General features: G+C 32.8%; 1 long non-coding RNA gene across 1 annotated transcript in view; it reads right to left on the reverse strand.

Moving 5' to 3' along the window:
• LOC145716677 (uncharacterized) overlaps positions 1 to 18004 on the reverse strand; it is a 41769-nt gene that overhangs the window by 4513 nt on the left and 19252 nt on the right. Inside the window, exons 3-4 of the long non-coding RNA XR_014139474.1 lie at positions 16101 to 16167; positions 9708 to 9819 (exon numbers count right to left, since the gene is read on the reverse strand). This is a non-coding gene — a long non-coding RNA (uncharacterized LOC145716677). The remainder of the gene's footprint in view (positions 1 to 9707; positions 9820 to 16100; positions 16168 to 18004) is intronic.

The following is an 18004-nucleotide window of genomic DNA, read 5'->3' on the forward strand; positions in this document are numbered from 1 at the left end:
GTTAGGTTGTGTACTTGAGACCTTTCTTGTTTCTTGAGAAAGGCTTGTATTGCTATATACTTTCCTCTTAGGACTGCCTTTGCTGCATCCCAAAGATTTTGAACAGTTGTGTTTTCATTTTCATTGGTTTCCATGAATTTTTTTAATTCTTCTTTAATTTCCTGGTTGACCCATTCATTCTTTAGTAGGATGCTCTTTAACCTGCATGTATTTGAGTTCTTTCCGACTTTCCTCTTGTGATTGTGTTCTAGTTTCAAAGCATTGTGGTCCAAAAATATGCAGGGAATGATCCCAGTCTTTTAGTACCAGTTGAGACCTGATCTGTGACCTAGAATGTGATCTGGAGAATGTTCCATGGGCACTAGAGAAGAATGTGTATTCTGTTGCTTTGGGATGGAATGTTCTGAATATGTCTGTGAAGTCCATTTGGTCTAGTGTGTCATTTAAAGACTTTATTTCCTTGTTGATCTTTTGCTTATATGATCTGTCCATTTTAGTGAGGGGGGTTTTAAATTCCCCCACTATTATTGTATTGTTGTTGATGTGTTTCTTTGATTTTGTTATTAATTGGCTTATATAATTGGCTGTTCCCATGTTAGGGGCATAGATATTTATAATTGTTAGATCTTCTTGTTGGATAGACTCTTTAAGTATGATATAGTGTCCTTCCTCATCTCTTATTATAGTCTTCGGTTTAAAATTTAATTTGTCTCATATAAGGATTGCCACCCCAGCTTTCTTTTGATGTGCATTAGCATGGTAAATGGTTTTTCATCCCCTCACTTTCAATCTGGGGGTGTCTTTGGGTCCAAAATGAGTCTCTTGCAGACAGCATATTAATGGGTCTTGTTTTTTATCCAGTCTGATACCCTGTGTCTTTTGATTGGGGCATTTAGCCCATTTACATTCAGGGTAACTATTGAAAGATAGGAATTTAGTGCCATTGTATTGCCTGTAAGGTGACTGTTACTGTATATTGTCTGTGTTCCTTTCTGGCCTATGTTACTTTTAGGCTCTCTCTGCTTAGAGGACCCCTTTCAATATTTCTTGTAGGGCTGGTTTCATGTTTGCAAATTCCTTTAGTTTCTGTTTGTCCTGGTAACTTTTATCTCTCCTTTTATTTTCAATGACAGCCTAGCTGGATATAGTTTTCTTGGCTGCATATTTTTCTCATTTAGTGCTCTGAATATATCATGCCAGTCCTTTCTGGCCTGCCAGGTCTCTGTGGATAGGTCTGTTGTCAATCTAATGTTTCTACCATTGTAGGTTACAGATCTCTTGTCCCAAGTTGCTTTCAGGATTTTCTCTTTGTCTCTGAGTATCATAAGTTTTACTATTAGATGTCAGGGTGTTGACCTATTTTTATTGATTTTGAGGGGGGTTCTCTGTGCCTCCTGGATTTTGATGCCTGTTTCCTTCCCCAAATTAGGGACATTCTCTGCTATAATTTGCTCCAATATACCTTCTTCCCCTCTTTCTCTTTCTTCTTTTTCTGGGATCCCAATTATTCTAATATTGTTTCATCTTATGGTATTACTTATTTCTCGAATTCTGCCCTCATAATCCAGTAGTTGTTTATCTCTCTTTTTCTCAGGTTATTTTCCATTATATGGTCTTCTATATCACTAATTCTCTCTTCTGTCTCATTTATCTTAGCAGTTAGAACCTCCATTTTGATTGCACCTCATTAATAGCCTTTTTGATTTCAACTTGGTTAGATTTTAGGTCTTTCATTTCTCCAGAAAGGGTTTCTCTAATATCTTCCATGCTTTTTTCAAGCCCAGCTAGTATCTTTAAAATCATCATTCTGAACTCTAGTTCTGACATCTTACCAATGTCCATATTGATTAGGTACCTGGCAGTCAGTACTGACTCTTGTTCTTTTTTTGTGGTGATTTTTTCCATCTTGTCATTTTGTCCAGAGGAGAATAGATGAATGAGAGAACAAAATGCTAACAGGGTAACAACGACCCCAGAAAAATATACACTAAACAAATCAGAAGAGACCTGAAACAGGGGAAAAGAAAGGGAAAGAAAGAAAAAAAGAAAAAGATAAAAACAAACAAGCAAACAAACAAAAAACAGAGTGTGTTCAAATATGATCAGGCTGGTGCATAGATCAGTGCCACACACTAGATTTTGGGTGTATTTTGGTTTGTTAGAGGAAAGTGCCTCTGGGACTATATCAAAAAGCTTCTGAACGGCAAAGGAAACAATCAACAAAACAAAAAAGGCAACCTAGTAAATGGGAGGAGATTTTTGCAAATGGCATATTTGATAAGGGATTAGTATACAATAAATAATATATATACTCAACACCAAAAAATAATATAAATAAATATATATAATTTAAAAATGGGCAATGGGAGGAGCAAGTGTCAGAGGAGTAGGAGACCTAAATTTCGTCTGGTCCCAGGAATTCAGCTGAATAGGGATCAAACCATTCTGAACACCTATGAACTCAACAGGAGATCAAAAAAAAGAATAGCAGCAACTCTCTGAACAGAAAAGTGACCACTTTTCCTACTGGAAAGTAGGACGTGCAGAGAAGTGAATCCGAGGCGATGTTCGGGAAGATAGACCGTGGGGGAGGGGGCCTCACTCTATCACTTCTGGCAAGTGATAGAGCAGCAGAGTACAAAATCGGAACTTTTAGAAGTCTGCTCCACTGAGGGACGTGATACCTCCAGTTTTGTTCTTAAGATCACTTCGGCTATTTGGGGTTTTTTGTGGTTCCATATAAATTTTAGGATTTTTTTCTTTAGTTCTGTGAAAAATGCTGTTAGTATTTAGATAGGAATTACATTGAATCTGGAGATTGCTTTAGGTAGTATAGACATTTTAACAATATTCTTCCATCCATGAGCATGGGATACCTTCCCATTTGTTTCTGTCACCATTAATTTCTTTCATCATTGTTTTATGGTTTCCAGAATACAGGTCTTTCACTTCCTTGGTTAAATTTATTCCTAGGTATTTTATTCTTTTTGGTGCAATTGTAAATGAAATTGTTTTCTTAATTTCTCTTTCTACTGCTTCATTTTTAGTGTTTGTAAATGCAACTGATTTATGGATATTAATTTTGTATCCTGCAACTTTACTGAATTCATATATTCTAATAGTTTTTTGGTGGAGTCTTTAGGGTTTTCTGTATAGTATCATGTCTTCTGCAAATAGCAGTGGTTTAATGTCTTCCTTTCCAATATGGATGGCTTTTCTTTTTCTTTTTTTTTTTTTTAATATAATTACCAGGGCTGGGACTTCCAGTATGGTGTTGAATAAAAGTGGAAAGAGTGGATATCCCTGTCCTGTTCCTGATCTCAGAGAAAAAACTATTTTTCACCTTTGAGTATGATGTTAGCTGTAGGTTTTTCATAGAGGGACTTTATTATGTTGAGTTATGTTCCCTCTAACCCACTGTGTTGAGAGTTTTTATCATGAACAGATGTTGACTTTTGTCAAATGCTGCTTCTGCTTTGGTTGAGATGGTATGGTTTTTATCCTTTGTGTTGTTGATGTGGTATATCATGTTAATTGATTTGCAATTGTTGAACCATCCTTGCATCCCTGTAATAAATCCCATTTGATTGTGATGAATGATCCTGTTAATGTATTGTTGGATTTGGTTTGCTAATATTTTGTTGATTTTTGCATCTATGTTCATCAGGGATATTGGCCTGTAGTTTTCTTTTTTTGTGGTGTCTTTGTTTTGGTACCAGAGTAATGCTGGCCTTGTAGAATGTATTTGGAAGCTTTCCTTCCTTTTTTATTTTTTGAAATAACTTGAGGGCAATAGGTATTAGCTCTTTAAATGTTTGGTAGGAGTCATATAGGAATCTATTTGGTCCTGGAAATCTATTTTTGGTATTTTTCTGATTGCTGATTCCATTTTGTTACTAGTAATAAGTCTATTCAGGTTTTCTATTTCTTGATTCAGTGTTGGAAGTTTATATACTTTTAGGACTTTATTCATTTCTTCTAGGTTGTCTAATTTGTTGGCCTACAATTTTTCATAGTAGTCCCTTTAGTCCTTTGTATTTCTCTGGTGTTAGTTTTTACTTGTCTTTGTTTTTATTTTGGGTCCTCTTTTCTTTTTTAGTCTGGCTGAAGATTAATGTTATCTTTTCAAAGAACCAGCTCCTGGTTTCATTGATCTTTTCTATTTTTTAAAAAAGTTTTTATGTCATTTAGTTCTGCTCCGATCCTTATTTTCTTCCTTCTACTCACCTTGAGTTTTTTTTTTTTTCCTCTCCTAGTTCCTTTAAATGTAAGTTTATATTATCTGAGATATTTCCTATTTTTTGAGCTAGGCCTGTATTGCTATATATTTCCCTCTTAAAACTGCTTTTTCTGTGTCCCAAAGTTTTTGGACTGTGTGTTTTCATTTTCCTCCACCTATTTTTTTAATTTTTACCTTGTTGTTTGTTGATGCATTTGTTGTTTAGTATCATGTTCTTTAACCTCCACATGTTTGTATTTTTTTCCATGTGATTGATTTCTCATTTCATACCACTGTGGTTGAAAAAGATGCATGATATGATTCAAACTTATTAAATTTACTGAGACTTGTTTTGTGGCCTAACATGTGATCTATCCTGGAGAATGTTCCATGTGCACTTATAAAGAATGTATATTCTGTTTTTTGGGGATGGAATATTCTGTGTATATCTGTTATGTCCATCTAGTCTAAAGTGTTGTTTGAAGGCACTATTGTATGACACACTCTTATGCATGAGTTTCTTTTGTATATATACATGAGTATATGAGAATATTCATTTACTTTCAATAACAATTAATACATGTATTCAATAAAATAAACATCTATACGGAGTCTAGAGTATTTGAACAAATCCTTTCTATTTAGGCACTCTCCTTTTCTACCCTTTCCTCCCCTAAGTCAGTCACTATACTGGAACTTGTACTTACTATTCCCATGATTTTGAAAATATATAGTTTTAACATGTATAAATATATATATTTAGATATATTTAAACATAACATGTGTATATACATACACATATGCTAAGTGTATGTATATGTGCAAATAAAAATGTAATGTTTCCTTTAGTTTTTAATATTTAAACTTCAATATACAAAAATTTGGTTATCATGCTGTATGCAATGTTTAGATACTTGTTTTTTAATTCAGTTGCTAAAACTTATTTATGTCTCATTGTAGTCTATTGGTTGTATATGTTTTGCATTATAGCACTGCATAAATATGCTATGATATTAAACCACCCTCCTGTCCATCAGTGTTAGTTTGTAGCCTTGTGTTGCTCTGAATATCCTTGTATATACCTCCCGATGCATATGGGCAAAGTTTTCTTTTGAGACAACTAGGAGGAGAATTACTAAGTTATAACTTTATAATGTTTAATTTTATAAGATTATACCATCATGTCTCCTAAAATGGTTTAGTAATTTACCTCTCATGAACAATTACAAGTTGTGAGATACTAAAACTTTGCCTATCTGATTAATAACATATTTGATACATCTTTAATGTTTTTCTTTTGTGTTTATTCCAATTTACACTCATTCTATTTGGAGATTTTCCTTTTTTTCTCATCTGTACATTATTACATTATAATCTTGGAACACTTATAACAAAGGATGAATATAAAGTGTCTCCACCTAGTATATATCAACTTTATAACTTATTTTTCCATTTTATTTAAGATATCTTTGAGGAATATTTTGTTAAATAAAATTTGTCAATATTTTCTTATATTAGAATGTATTTAAAAATGCTAAAAATACTTCCTTACTCAGTTTAGAGAAATATTAATCTGTATTTTGTACTAAAATTTGTTAAAGTTTTGCATTTGTCATTTGAGAGAGAGAGCAAGCGAGCAAGGGGGGAGGGGCGGGGAGAGAGAGTCTTAATCAGACTCTGCATTCAGCATGGAGCCTGACGCAGGGCTTGATCTTAAGACCCTGAGATCACAACCTGAGCCAAAATGAAGTCAGATGCTTAATTAACCCACTTAGGTGCCCCTGGGTTAATTTTTATGTAGGAGGTAAGATAGATATGCAATCTACTTTTCTATATAGAGGAAATATATCAAATTTGTCAGATATAAAAATTCTATATATTCTGTGCATCAAATTTCCTCTATGAAATCTATGGATCTGTTTTTGGGGCTTACTTTATTTGTCCCTTTATCCTATGAATTTCTAGGGCCTGCATTATAAACCTTTATATGTAATAGGGTAGGCTCTCTTCTAGCATTTGTTCCTCAGAAATATAAAAGGTATTATTGATTCTTCATAATTTTGGAAACAACACAGTTATTCATGTTTCCATGAGCCACCTGATTTGTATTTAGCCCAGAATTATATTCTATAGGATAATTTGACATTTCAATATTTAATGTTTTAATTTCCATGAACATAGTATGTTTAAAATTTTTTAGGCCATCCTTATTCATTAGAAATTGTATACTACATTTTATTTGATTTATTTCTAAGAATTTTATATTTATATTTATTTATAATATATATGTTTATATATATTTATAATGGGATATTTAAATTTTTTTCTAAATTTTTTGATGTATTTAATTAAATCTTATTGAATTATTTTTAATTGAATTATTTTATAAAATTTACATCTTGCTAAACATTCCTTGTATTCCTAAAAATTAGTTGACATTTTCCTTTTTTCTGATATAAGGTAATTATTTTAAAAGTTTCATTTTGAAATGTGACTTTAAGCTTTGAAATGAAACTGTCATTAATTTTTTTTATTTGTGTAATACAGCAAGTTTCTTATGCAGAGAGTCTCAAATTCCTCTTGTTTAGAAGGGTTATAATACTAGCACTTATTTTACAGGCTTGTTAAGAAGATGAAGTAAGATGTTACATATAAAGCACATAGTGTGGTACTGGGTATGCAGTAAGTATTCAATATATGTTAACTAATCTAAACTTGTTTTATTAGAAGCATAATCATGATTAAAATCTAGAGTAATTCTTGTGGCACCTGGTTGGCACCGTTGGTTCAGCATCTGACTCTGGATTTCAGCTTAGGTCATGACCTCAGGGTCCTGAGACCGAGCCCTGCATCAGGCCCCATGCTCAGCGTGGAGTCTGCTTAAGACTCTCTCCCTCTGCCACCTCCCCATAAAATAAATAAATCTTTAAAGTCTAGAGTTACTCTGAGTCCTGCAATTATGAGTAATGCTTAGCTACCGTATGGCATCATCGTGACTGGGAATGCTAATGCAGTAAAATGAGCACATAAAACTAAAATGTGGAAGTCACTTTAAAGATAGAGCAAGACTTAATCTAAGGTGATGCCTAGAATGTAACAGAAATGGTAGAATCAGAAATTAGACATTTTCAAGAAGTGCAGCACACGTGATGATCTAATCCTACTGAAATTTTATTCTCTCTCTGTAGTTACAAGTTGTAATGCTCAAGCCTTGTGAGTTGAAGGACAACCCTGTGTGCAAGAGTCTCCTTCAACTCTTGGTTCATAAACAATATCAAGTTTCTGGAAATGCAAGCTTAAGCAATGGACCCTGGCACACTCTGAACAAGGTGTGAGTTCTTGGCTTTGAAATAAAAATATATCTTCTTCAAATATTATTGAGTTTCTCCAATTTAAACATGAAGTATTTTTAGTTTTACCATCCTTTTCCTCACAATAATTGCTAGCAACCCTATTCCTTCAATGGAATATTTCAAAATCTTATGGAGATTTCCATGCATATGCAACTTTAAGACAAAAATCTTGCCTCTCCAAGCAGATTTCTGCTCTATTGTACCATAAAAAATAATTTTAGTATTTAACAAAATTGTAAGGGTAATCAAATCTTCCTTATTATGTACAAAGTCAGAATACTCCTAAAAACCTGGTCCCAATTCCCTAATCCCTTAGGCCAGTGTTATTCAAGTTAAATCACTTTAAACATTAGAAAGAATTATATATAGTTAAGTTGGTATTATTTTCCAGGGAGAATAAAAAAGCTATTTTCTTCATACCCTCATGGGGGTAATACCATTCTATAAGCTCTTTTTATCAATTATTTTTGTTAAAGTATATAAAAATTAACAAATATTGTTTCTAAATTTCAAACATTCAGACATTTTTAGTAATACCCATTTTATTGACACCCACAATTTTTAAGTTCATATACACCTAATATAACTACTTTTATATAATCTAAGTTTACTTTTTACCATAAAAGTTCTCCCTTCTTAAACTTTCATAGATCTTTGCAGCCCTCACTTTTTTTAGTTTCCACTTTATATAGATAAATATTGAATTAAAAAATTTTTATGGAACTGTTACATTTCTGCAGTTCTAATTTTGTCTGCATTTGTTAATATAACATATATTTGTTAATATGTTAGGCTTATGTTGCATTTTAATCATATTTTACCTAAAGTTAGTTATTCAAATCAATAGTGTTATCAATTTAATAGGTAAAGGTGACAAAAATATGTGAGTGCAATTATATACTAATTTTTCTCTTGATCATATAAAGTAATAAGCTAATAATAATGTTTGCCTAATAATATTCTGGAACCTCAGCTTGATTCACATTTTAATCCTCTTTCCTAAATATCTACTTGGCTAAACAGCACTTATTTGGCATTACAGTGTGAGTTCCAAGGACAGTTCCTAAATGACTTGAGAAATATTATCTTTGAAATTTTTTTCTTTAAGGCATAATTTTTAGCTTGTATGCTTTCATTATAGATTTCAATATATGAATAATAATATGGGATATATGGTAACTACTTAGAAAGCTTAATCACAGACTGGTATTATTAGTTTAAGGAATATTGCAGTTCAACTACATGAAAAAAAGTTTGAGTACAGTATGATACTATAATACATAAAAGTTATATTCACAATTAGAGTACCTGGAGTAAATAAGTTTTGTGATCGGTTTTGGAAATGTATACCAAAAATGATGGTTTTTTATTTATCATTTAGTGAAAGGTCTGAAAAATACCAGAAAAACATAAAAGCTCTTAGTACAAATATTTTTCATTATGATCATGAAAAAGATTGACCTGAATGGTTACTAAAAGTATTACATTTAATTATAGTCCATCACTCTGATAGAACATTCTGTAGACTTTAAAAAGTTTAGTTAGCTTTTATAAATCCTTATAATATTGTGAGTATGACATATCTCATGTTAAACATAAAACTTTTATGTTTAGAAGTTTTGACATTTTCTAAATCTGTGCCATGCTCTCATAAAATTTACAGTAAAAAAAAAAAACTTTTAAGTAACTTCAAGGATGCTTTAAGTACAATGGAAAGTGCCCAAGGTGTAATCCAGGCCTTCTTAAGTCCTCATCTGGTTACCTCAAGGACTTGGCTAAAATGCAGACCATATTGCCCCACTAGACAAATCCCTTAATAGCCTCTAGTAGCTACAGAATGTATCTTAGTGACCAGGTTAGCCCATAAACCCTCTTCTATTTTCCTCTCTCACATTACCTCCTCCCAGGGTAACTACAGGGTTTTTTTGTTTTGTTTTGTTCCTCCAGCAACCCTGAACTTTCTGCAGTTCTCAGCATACAACACAGAGGGTTTGGTGGTAGCAGTGGTGGGCATGTTCTCTTTTTTTCTTTTCCAAGGCCTTTACTTACATTCTATCTTCTCTCTGGAATGGACCACCCTACTCGTAAAATCCTTTAAAACAAGCTTTTTAAATTTTAACATCTTTATGAATTACCTTAGTGTCCTGTTAAAATGCAAATAATTCAGTTGGTCTCAGGTAAGCCTCAAGATTTTTGCATTTTGCCAAGTCCCCAGATGATACTGATGATGCTCATCCTTGGAATAATCTGTGAGTAGAAGTCAATACAATTACCCATGCTTGAATGATGTAGCTTTCCTTAGATACTCAGTTATAACTGTTATTTATATACTTATCAAACTGTACTGGTCATTTTCTGTTTCTCTTATAGACTGTGAACTTCTTGATAATGGTGTAGTCATATATTGTATGAGCATGTGTATACATATATATGGGGTGTGTCTATATACACACAATTTATATAAATACTAAACTTTCTCTGCCCCCAGCTGTGCACTAGATCCCATTTTCTTTCACCTGCTCAAGAATGTACATAGTTGCATCAGTATGTAGTGCTTGGTCATATATCATCTGGTTTCTTTCCCTATTTTATCATCATTCCCATCCGGGGCTTTCTACTGATTCTTCCTTCTGCCTAGAATCTTCTTTCAACAGATATTTGAATGATTAACATCTTTCATGTATTTACTCACATCTGAGACCAGACTCCATATTTAATATTGCAACCTGTTCCCAAAGCAAGAACACTGATTTTTTTTCTAACAGTTATATGATTTATATATTAGCTTAGTCTCTCTCCACTGGAATGTAAATTGCATGCAGAAAAGATATTCATTTTATTCATGTGTATATTTCTAGTGCTTGGAATAGTGTTTACATATTAAAAATAAGAATAAATGGATGATTGATGGGTTAAAGCAACAGATGCCCTTCCCCTCTTGTTAAGTCTTTGCCAAGAAAGTAGGCTGTAATTTAAAAAATTCTGTATCAATAGTATCCTAAAACTTTTATATGCTAGATAAATCCAATTCAACATATATTGTGAGTAGAGAATAATTGCTTTGTTCCTACTGCTACTCTGTCAAAGCTCCAGGCAGTCTGGCTAAAACCTGGGTAGATTCCCAAAAATTTATGATTCAAGAAAAATGTGTTCAAACCGTATCTTTATAATCTGGTCAAACTGGCAATATAACAAGGTCCAAGCTATAGTCCAAGCCTTGGTAATATGGAGACAATGATTTCAGCCAGAAAAAAAAAAAAAAAAGGCTGCAATTTCTGGAAAATACTCATTTCTACCATTGCAAAGAAAGGAAAATAATACAAAGGCTAGAAAAGGAAAGCTTGTTAGATGTTGCACATGGCAGTACATAAATCCTATTTTTACTTGTATTATAAATCTTTATCTAAATCTAACTGAAAACAGTTGATAATCAGTTTTGATACATCCTTCCATTAGCAACTGAACAGGACTGATTCCTGTCACAGAAATTTAACTGACAGGTTGAGCATGGAGTATTCTGGCAAGTCCTCCTGGCAAATCTGGTCCAACTCTGCTCCAGGGCATCCACAGTGGGATGTCTTTATAATCTCTCCAGGCTGGAATTTGATGAAGGTAAGAAGGAATGATGGCACAAATTCAAGTAAATATCCTATTCACAAATTCCCTAAATCCAACTCATGTAATGCAGAGCCTTTGTAAGCAATGAGTGGGTGTGACAACTTGCCAACTTCAAATAATTAACAGACTAAATCTTGTACAGATATTTATAATTGGAACTGAAGTATTCTGAACCATTTTATTAAGGATTATACAATATGCTCTTCTCCTTAAAAAAAAAAAAGGCAAAAATCAATAGGAATATTTTACTAAAACTTCACTCACTGATCTCTAATCGAAAGTGGTTGCATTTTGAGAAGTTTATAGTTTGTGTTACATGATTCCACCTATTTTTCAATGTTAACGTTAACTTCAAGTCTTTAAATGTAATAATGCATTCCTACCTATATAGAAATTATTGAATGATTTAAATTCAGTGACTTCAAATTATTACCAAGGTATTCAAAAATTGAGATCTCATTTTATTTAAATATCTATTTATGATCTAATATGATCTCATTTTGATAGAATATAAAATGTGATTTTATAAGCTGTGATAAGTGCGATTTACCAGAATTATTTGTTTCCTCACTGACTTTTTTATACATATATCATTGAATTTCATAGAATTTTCAAGCTTCATGAAACTGGTCGCTAAATTTCTACCACGTTTTTTCCATGTAAAGTAAGTAGCTTCAGTGTCTCCTGGACAGTTGTTAAGATGCTTGAGAAAAGTGAAGCTAGCACTGGATAGAAACACTGCTGAAATAATTTATTGACCTTTGAGGTTCTATAAACTATAACTTTTCTAATGAGCTAAGGTGACAATACAATTGTTGTCAATATAAGGTTAATCTGTGACTTAAGTTTTTTAGAGCAAAAAGTATAATTTCTGCTTATAAATACATTGGTTTAATCCCCACAAGGTTCAGATCTGAGATATTCCCATTTTAAGGAAACAGTATTTTTGGAAACCTGGAGACCATTTTCTCTATGAAAGCCTTATAGTGCAAGCAATGATAATAACATTTCCAATGATTTGAACCAATCATTTCTCCAGAGGCAGTTTTGCCTCAGCAACAAAAGCCAGAATAATTTCCAAGTGGTTGTTCTTTAGTGCCAGTTTTGGAGGCACATGTGGATAAATCTGTAATAAACCTCAACATTCTTAACCAAAAAAAAAAAAAAAGTATGAAAACAATAGAAGAATTAGAAGAGAATAATAAATTTGGAGAACTGGCACTTCCTGGTTTTAACACTTACTCAAAAACTATAGGATTCACAATTTTTAACTGGCAGGATACACATTTAGCTCAATGGAATAAAATTTGTGTCCACAGACCAGAAAGAAACTTACATTTGTGGTTAACTGGATATTGGCATGTTATTTCAATAAGAAAGAATAATCGTTTCAACAAATAGTTCTGGGCCAACTAGATATCCACAAGCAAAACATTGAAGTTGAACCCCTATCTCACCTCACCTCGTTTATAAAAATGAACTCAGAATGTACTATACATCTAAATATAAGACCTAAAACTATAAAACTCTTAGGACAAAATATGGTAGTAAATCTCTATTGCATTGAAATATGTAAAACCAAAACACAAAAACAGAAAATTTTGATGAAACCAATTTGTTTTATGCTTTAAGTAAAAGTGCCGAGAATTTGAAAAGACAACTACATAATGAGAAAATACTTGCAAATCCTATATCTGAGAAGGGACTTGTGTCCAGAATATACAAAAACAAAACAAAAACAAATAACCCAATTAGAAATGGGCAAAGTATCTGGATATATATTTTTCCCAAGAAAATGTGCAAGTGACCCTTTAGTATATGAAAACATGATCAGCATCATTAGTTATTAGGAAATTCAAATCAAAGCCACAATAAGATACCATGTCACCTCTACCAGGATAGCTATAATGAAAAAGATGGACTCTAACAAGTGTTGGTGAGAATGTGGAGAAATTGGAACCCCCAAACATTGCTTGTGAGAATATAAAATATTGCAGCCATTTTTGGAAGTAGTTTGACAGTCCTTAAAAATGTAAACATTAAGAATTGTCATATGATCCAGTAATTCCAAGGGAAGTAACCTACATCTACACAAAAACTTGTATATAAATATTCATAGCACCATTTTCATAATAGCCAAAAACTGAAAACAACCCAAATACTCATCAACTGAAGAATGAGAAAGATAGGTGGTATGTCCATATAATGGAATATTATTTGGTCATAAAAAGAACTGATCCATACTACAATGTGGATGAACCTTGAAAACATTATACTAAGTGAAAGAAACCAGTCACAAAAGGTCATATGTTCTATGATTCCATTTACATGAAATGTCCAAAATAGGTAGATCCATAGAGACAGAAAATAGATTAGTGGTTAGTAAAGGGAGAATGGGCAATGGCTGCTGGTGGGTAGGTAGTTTCTTTCTGGGATGATGACAAATCTTTTAAAATTAGATTATAGTAATTGTTGCACAACTCTGATTTTACTAAAAACCATTGAATTGAGCACTTTAAATGAATGAATTTTGTGGTATGTGACTTAGATACCGATTAGTTCTTAAAGCAAACAAACAGAAGTAAGTATTAAGCCAAATAAAAATTAGTTTTAGGGTATCTACAAAAGAAGTCAATTGAATACAAACAGTGATTCCAAAATTCTTAAGAGTATTAATTGCATCAATTGAATCTAGAATATCTCATTGCTTTATCTCTATATAATGAACTTTTCTTTTTTTTTTCAAGATTTTATTTATTTATTTGAGACAGAGAGAATGAGATACAGAGAGCATGAGAGGGAGGAGGGTCAGAGGGGGAAGCAGACTCCCTGCCGAGCAGGGAGCCGGACGCGGGACCTGATCCCGGGACTCCAGGATCATGACCCGAGCCGAAGGCAGTCGCCCAACCAACTGAGCCACCCAGGCGCCCCAATGAACTTTTGAAATACTCAAGAATTGGGAGTTTAAATGGACATTGATGCCTTAATCTAAAAAATATTGACATTGCTTTAAAATGTTTCAACCCAGATAATCTTATATGATTATTGGTATTTATATACAAAGGATTCTATTAAACAGTTTATTCCAGCTCAGAGCTAGTTTTCTTTTCTTTTCAATAAATTAAACCAGCATCATGACCAGTGGGAGCTAAGCACTTGACATCCTACAATGCTGGTGTTTCTTAATTTATGCCCTGAGGGACTAATACTGAGAATATGTTCAGGGTACCAGAGCAACTGCAGAATCAAAGCAATGATATCATATGGCAAGTTTGTAGCTGAGAGAACACTTCAGGATTCTATGGGATCACCTGGGGCAGCAATATTACAAGTGTTCATGGTGTGGCATCTTGATAAGGGACACTTAATTGGTGTTAATTTTATCCAAATTGAAGACAATATAGAGCATCTCTTTCCATAGAGTAGAATTGTCTCATAAAGACGTGTTACAAAACATTAAGGATGTTTAATTTGTAATAGTGTTTCACAAGGGTTTTGATATGGATCTTTATTAAAACTGACTTCAAGTTGCTTTAACCTTAGTAATATACTAAAATGTTTGTGCAGGGAATAACAATATCTTGTCTAACATCAAAGGAAGACAAAACATTGTCACCTAATATCAATATTAATTTTCACGACAACAGCAGTTGTATTTGATCATCACCTGATATACATATTCCCCACTTTTCTTTGAGAATCTGAATAGTGAGAACACTAATAAAGTACCCAGGGAACCAACAATCCCTCCTTTCCTATTTCATTTTACTCAATTAACATACAACAGATGTCAACTTTCAGAAGAAGCTTTTTAAGAGCACTGGGCTATGTGCCTCTTTGCCTTTGGATATTGGAATGAATTCCACCATCATGAAACTCAAAGAAATAAAATTGCCATTTTCTCCCCAAGTTCCAATCTGTTATCACATATCATAAGCCACTAGGCTTAATATCCAACTAATGTTGAATACAGGTATAAAAATCCAGTTATTTCTCCTTATTCTCTTAATCCAAAAAAAAGGAAATTATGAAAACATTAGTTATAAAAATCAAAGGTGAAATGGGATTAAAATTATGAAGCTCTCTAAAGGAATTTAAACATTAAGAACAAGAGGATTCAGTACAAAACTACTCAATTTTACTTATTAAAACATGTTTTGGGGGTGCCTCAATGGGTTAAGCATCTAACTCGATCTCTGCTCAGGTCTTGATCTCAGGATCATGAGCCCAGCATGGAGCCCACTTAAAAAAAAAAAAAGAGCAAAAAACATGATTTGGAAACTCTCTTGGCTCTGTACTCTAGCAATTCAGCCCAGTTATTAAGACTGTCCTCTGTGTAGATGGCCTATGGTATGGCAGGCACTGACAAAAATCTGTTTCCACAACAAGGTGGAATTTTATTAAGAACCCCATGACCTGCATCCAAAAATAAAAAAAAAAAAGGAAAAACAAGTTAGGAACTAATGGAATATTTAAAAACCAGTAAGTATTCTTAATTAATCAATTACAACTAATGTTCATGTTATTAATACAAAAATTAGATATCCAAAATTAGTAAGAGAAGTAGTTATTTCAAAATGAAATTGATAAAGTGGAAAAAATCTTCAAGAAGGTGTTTTATAAACAAGTAGACTACAAAAAAGTAATACAGAAATGAATACAAATGAAGAGAAGGGCAAACAAATAAATCAAAGGACTAATCCTTAGCTTCCCACAGAGGAAAGAAAAGATATTGTAATGTAATATTCATTTGTTTAAATTTAAAAGTGAACCCCTAAATCTCTAAAAGGAGCTATAATGAAAGATGGGTAATGTATGATAACAGGAAGAAATATTTTCTTCCACAATACACATATTTTTCCAGATTATAATTTCCAAAATGACAAAAGCATGCAGGTGAAGTTACTTACCCTGCAACTTCTTGAATGAATACCCTTAGGTCAGAGGTACCTAAAAGCTTTTATATGGGCTTCTTTCCTGGAATAGAAAATAAATCTTTCTTCCATTGAATGAGATTCAAATAGAAAACCTTATACTGAAATATATACCCTTCATTTTAAGAAAAGATTTATATGGATTTGTAAATGAACTTTTGCATGTATAACCTATGAGCATGATTATTGGATACATTCCCATGAAAGTTTCAAAGAACCTTAAGGGATTCCAAAACTGCAATGTTTCTAAAACTGTTTTGGAAACAGATATGGACACCTCATTGTTTGTTGAATTATATTTAAGCTTCTGAGCTCCAAAATTCCTGCATTTGTCTACTATAAATTTGATTATTATGTAACTGGACCTATAGCCATATCTTTCCAGATAATTCAAGAAACTTCCATTAATTTCCTCTGAATAATGTTGATGACTGCTGTCTGGAATAATCAGCATTTGCGGCAGTAACTAAATTGCTGAAGACAAGAGAAAAGAGGAGTTAACTGGCACCTTAGGATAAGTGTTTAAATGTAAAAAATGTTTAAGTATTTTACATATTCCTAGTAAAAATAAGTTCATGATTTTTCCCTGTTGTCATGGTTAAGCTACTTTGACAACAAGAAAAATAGTAAATGGAAAATGTCATGTTTTACAAACTTTATGCAGTCTTGAAATATAAAGAAAACATTTCTCCCACTAAATAATAAGTAGAATAAAGTTGGCGTATTTTAATTTCAACACACCACTTCCAGTCATAGCATTAGTGATATTACAAAAGTCAAAGTAGACTCGTTAGTGCTGATAGGATAAAGACAGATGACCAGTACCTAAAGCATATTCCTTAAAATGAAAATCCAATTCTGACATATGAAAACTAATGATAAAATAGTAAGCATTCTTTCAGTAGAGTAATATGCATTCCAAAATTTCAAAATATTTCTTTGCACATTTCTTTGAGCATAATCTCTCCTACAATCTGAGTCACTGGAACCAACTGCTCTGCTATTTATTTTGAGCTATCAATTCAAAGTCAATATAATGAAAAGAGTGAAAAACATCTTTATTACAAAAGTAGTTTTGACCTCACAGAACCTCCAGAAAGATTCTGTAGGACCACCAGCGTTGGGAATTCCTAGTTTGAAGGTTGTTTTCTGAATACAATACATTCCAAGTTGGATGAGCTCTTAATGTATTTAGTTTACTTTGCATTTGGCTAGAAGTTACTAGAGACAGTATGGAAAAAACATCTTCATGTATCTGATACAAACTTCCTTGCATGTAGATTACATGGAAATGGAGAAGCAGGTCATCCAACCTGCTCAGGAATGAAGACTTCTCTTGTTAAGAATGCCACACAACAATATCTGCTTTAAAAGACAACAGCTTGTGAATCACTATATTGTAGACTTGAAACTATTACTATACTATATGTTAACTCACTGAAATTTAAATGAAAACTTAAAAAGAGCATTAAAAGACCCTAGCTTGGAATGCTGCTATTCAATTCATCTAAGACTACCTGTATAAAGTTTTGGAGATTTCTTCCATTAATAGTGTGCACGTCCTACCACACTTAGCCTCTTGATAAAGAACTAAAGATAAGTGAGTAAATGAAAGCAAACAAACATGCCTTAAGTGCATATAAGTGAAGTGGGATATGGATTGGAAAAATTCCTGAGTGCTATTGGTGATCTTGTTTACACACATCCACTTTGCCCTCCACACCTAGGCCACTGAGTGGACACATTCTTTGTGGAGAGGCCAGTGTAAAACTTTCTACATCTATTTGGTGAGCTAAAAATCATGTAACTCTTTGGAATTCTAATTTTTCCTATATTTGAGTAAATATAAACTGATAAAACTATTATTTTACATTAAGGTT

Source organism: Leptonychotes weddellii, chromosome 13, assembly GCF_054177405.1.
Source record: "Leptonychotes weddellii isolate Sample4059 chromosome 13, ASM5417740v2, whole genome shotgun sequence".
NCBI classification, from domain to species: Eukaryota; Metazoa; Chordata; class Mammalia; order Carnivora; family Phocidae; genus Leptonychotes; species Leptonychotes weddellii.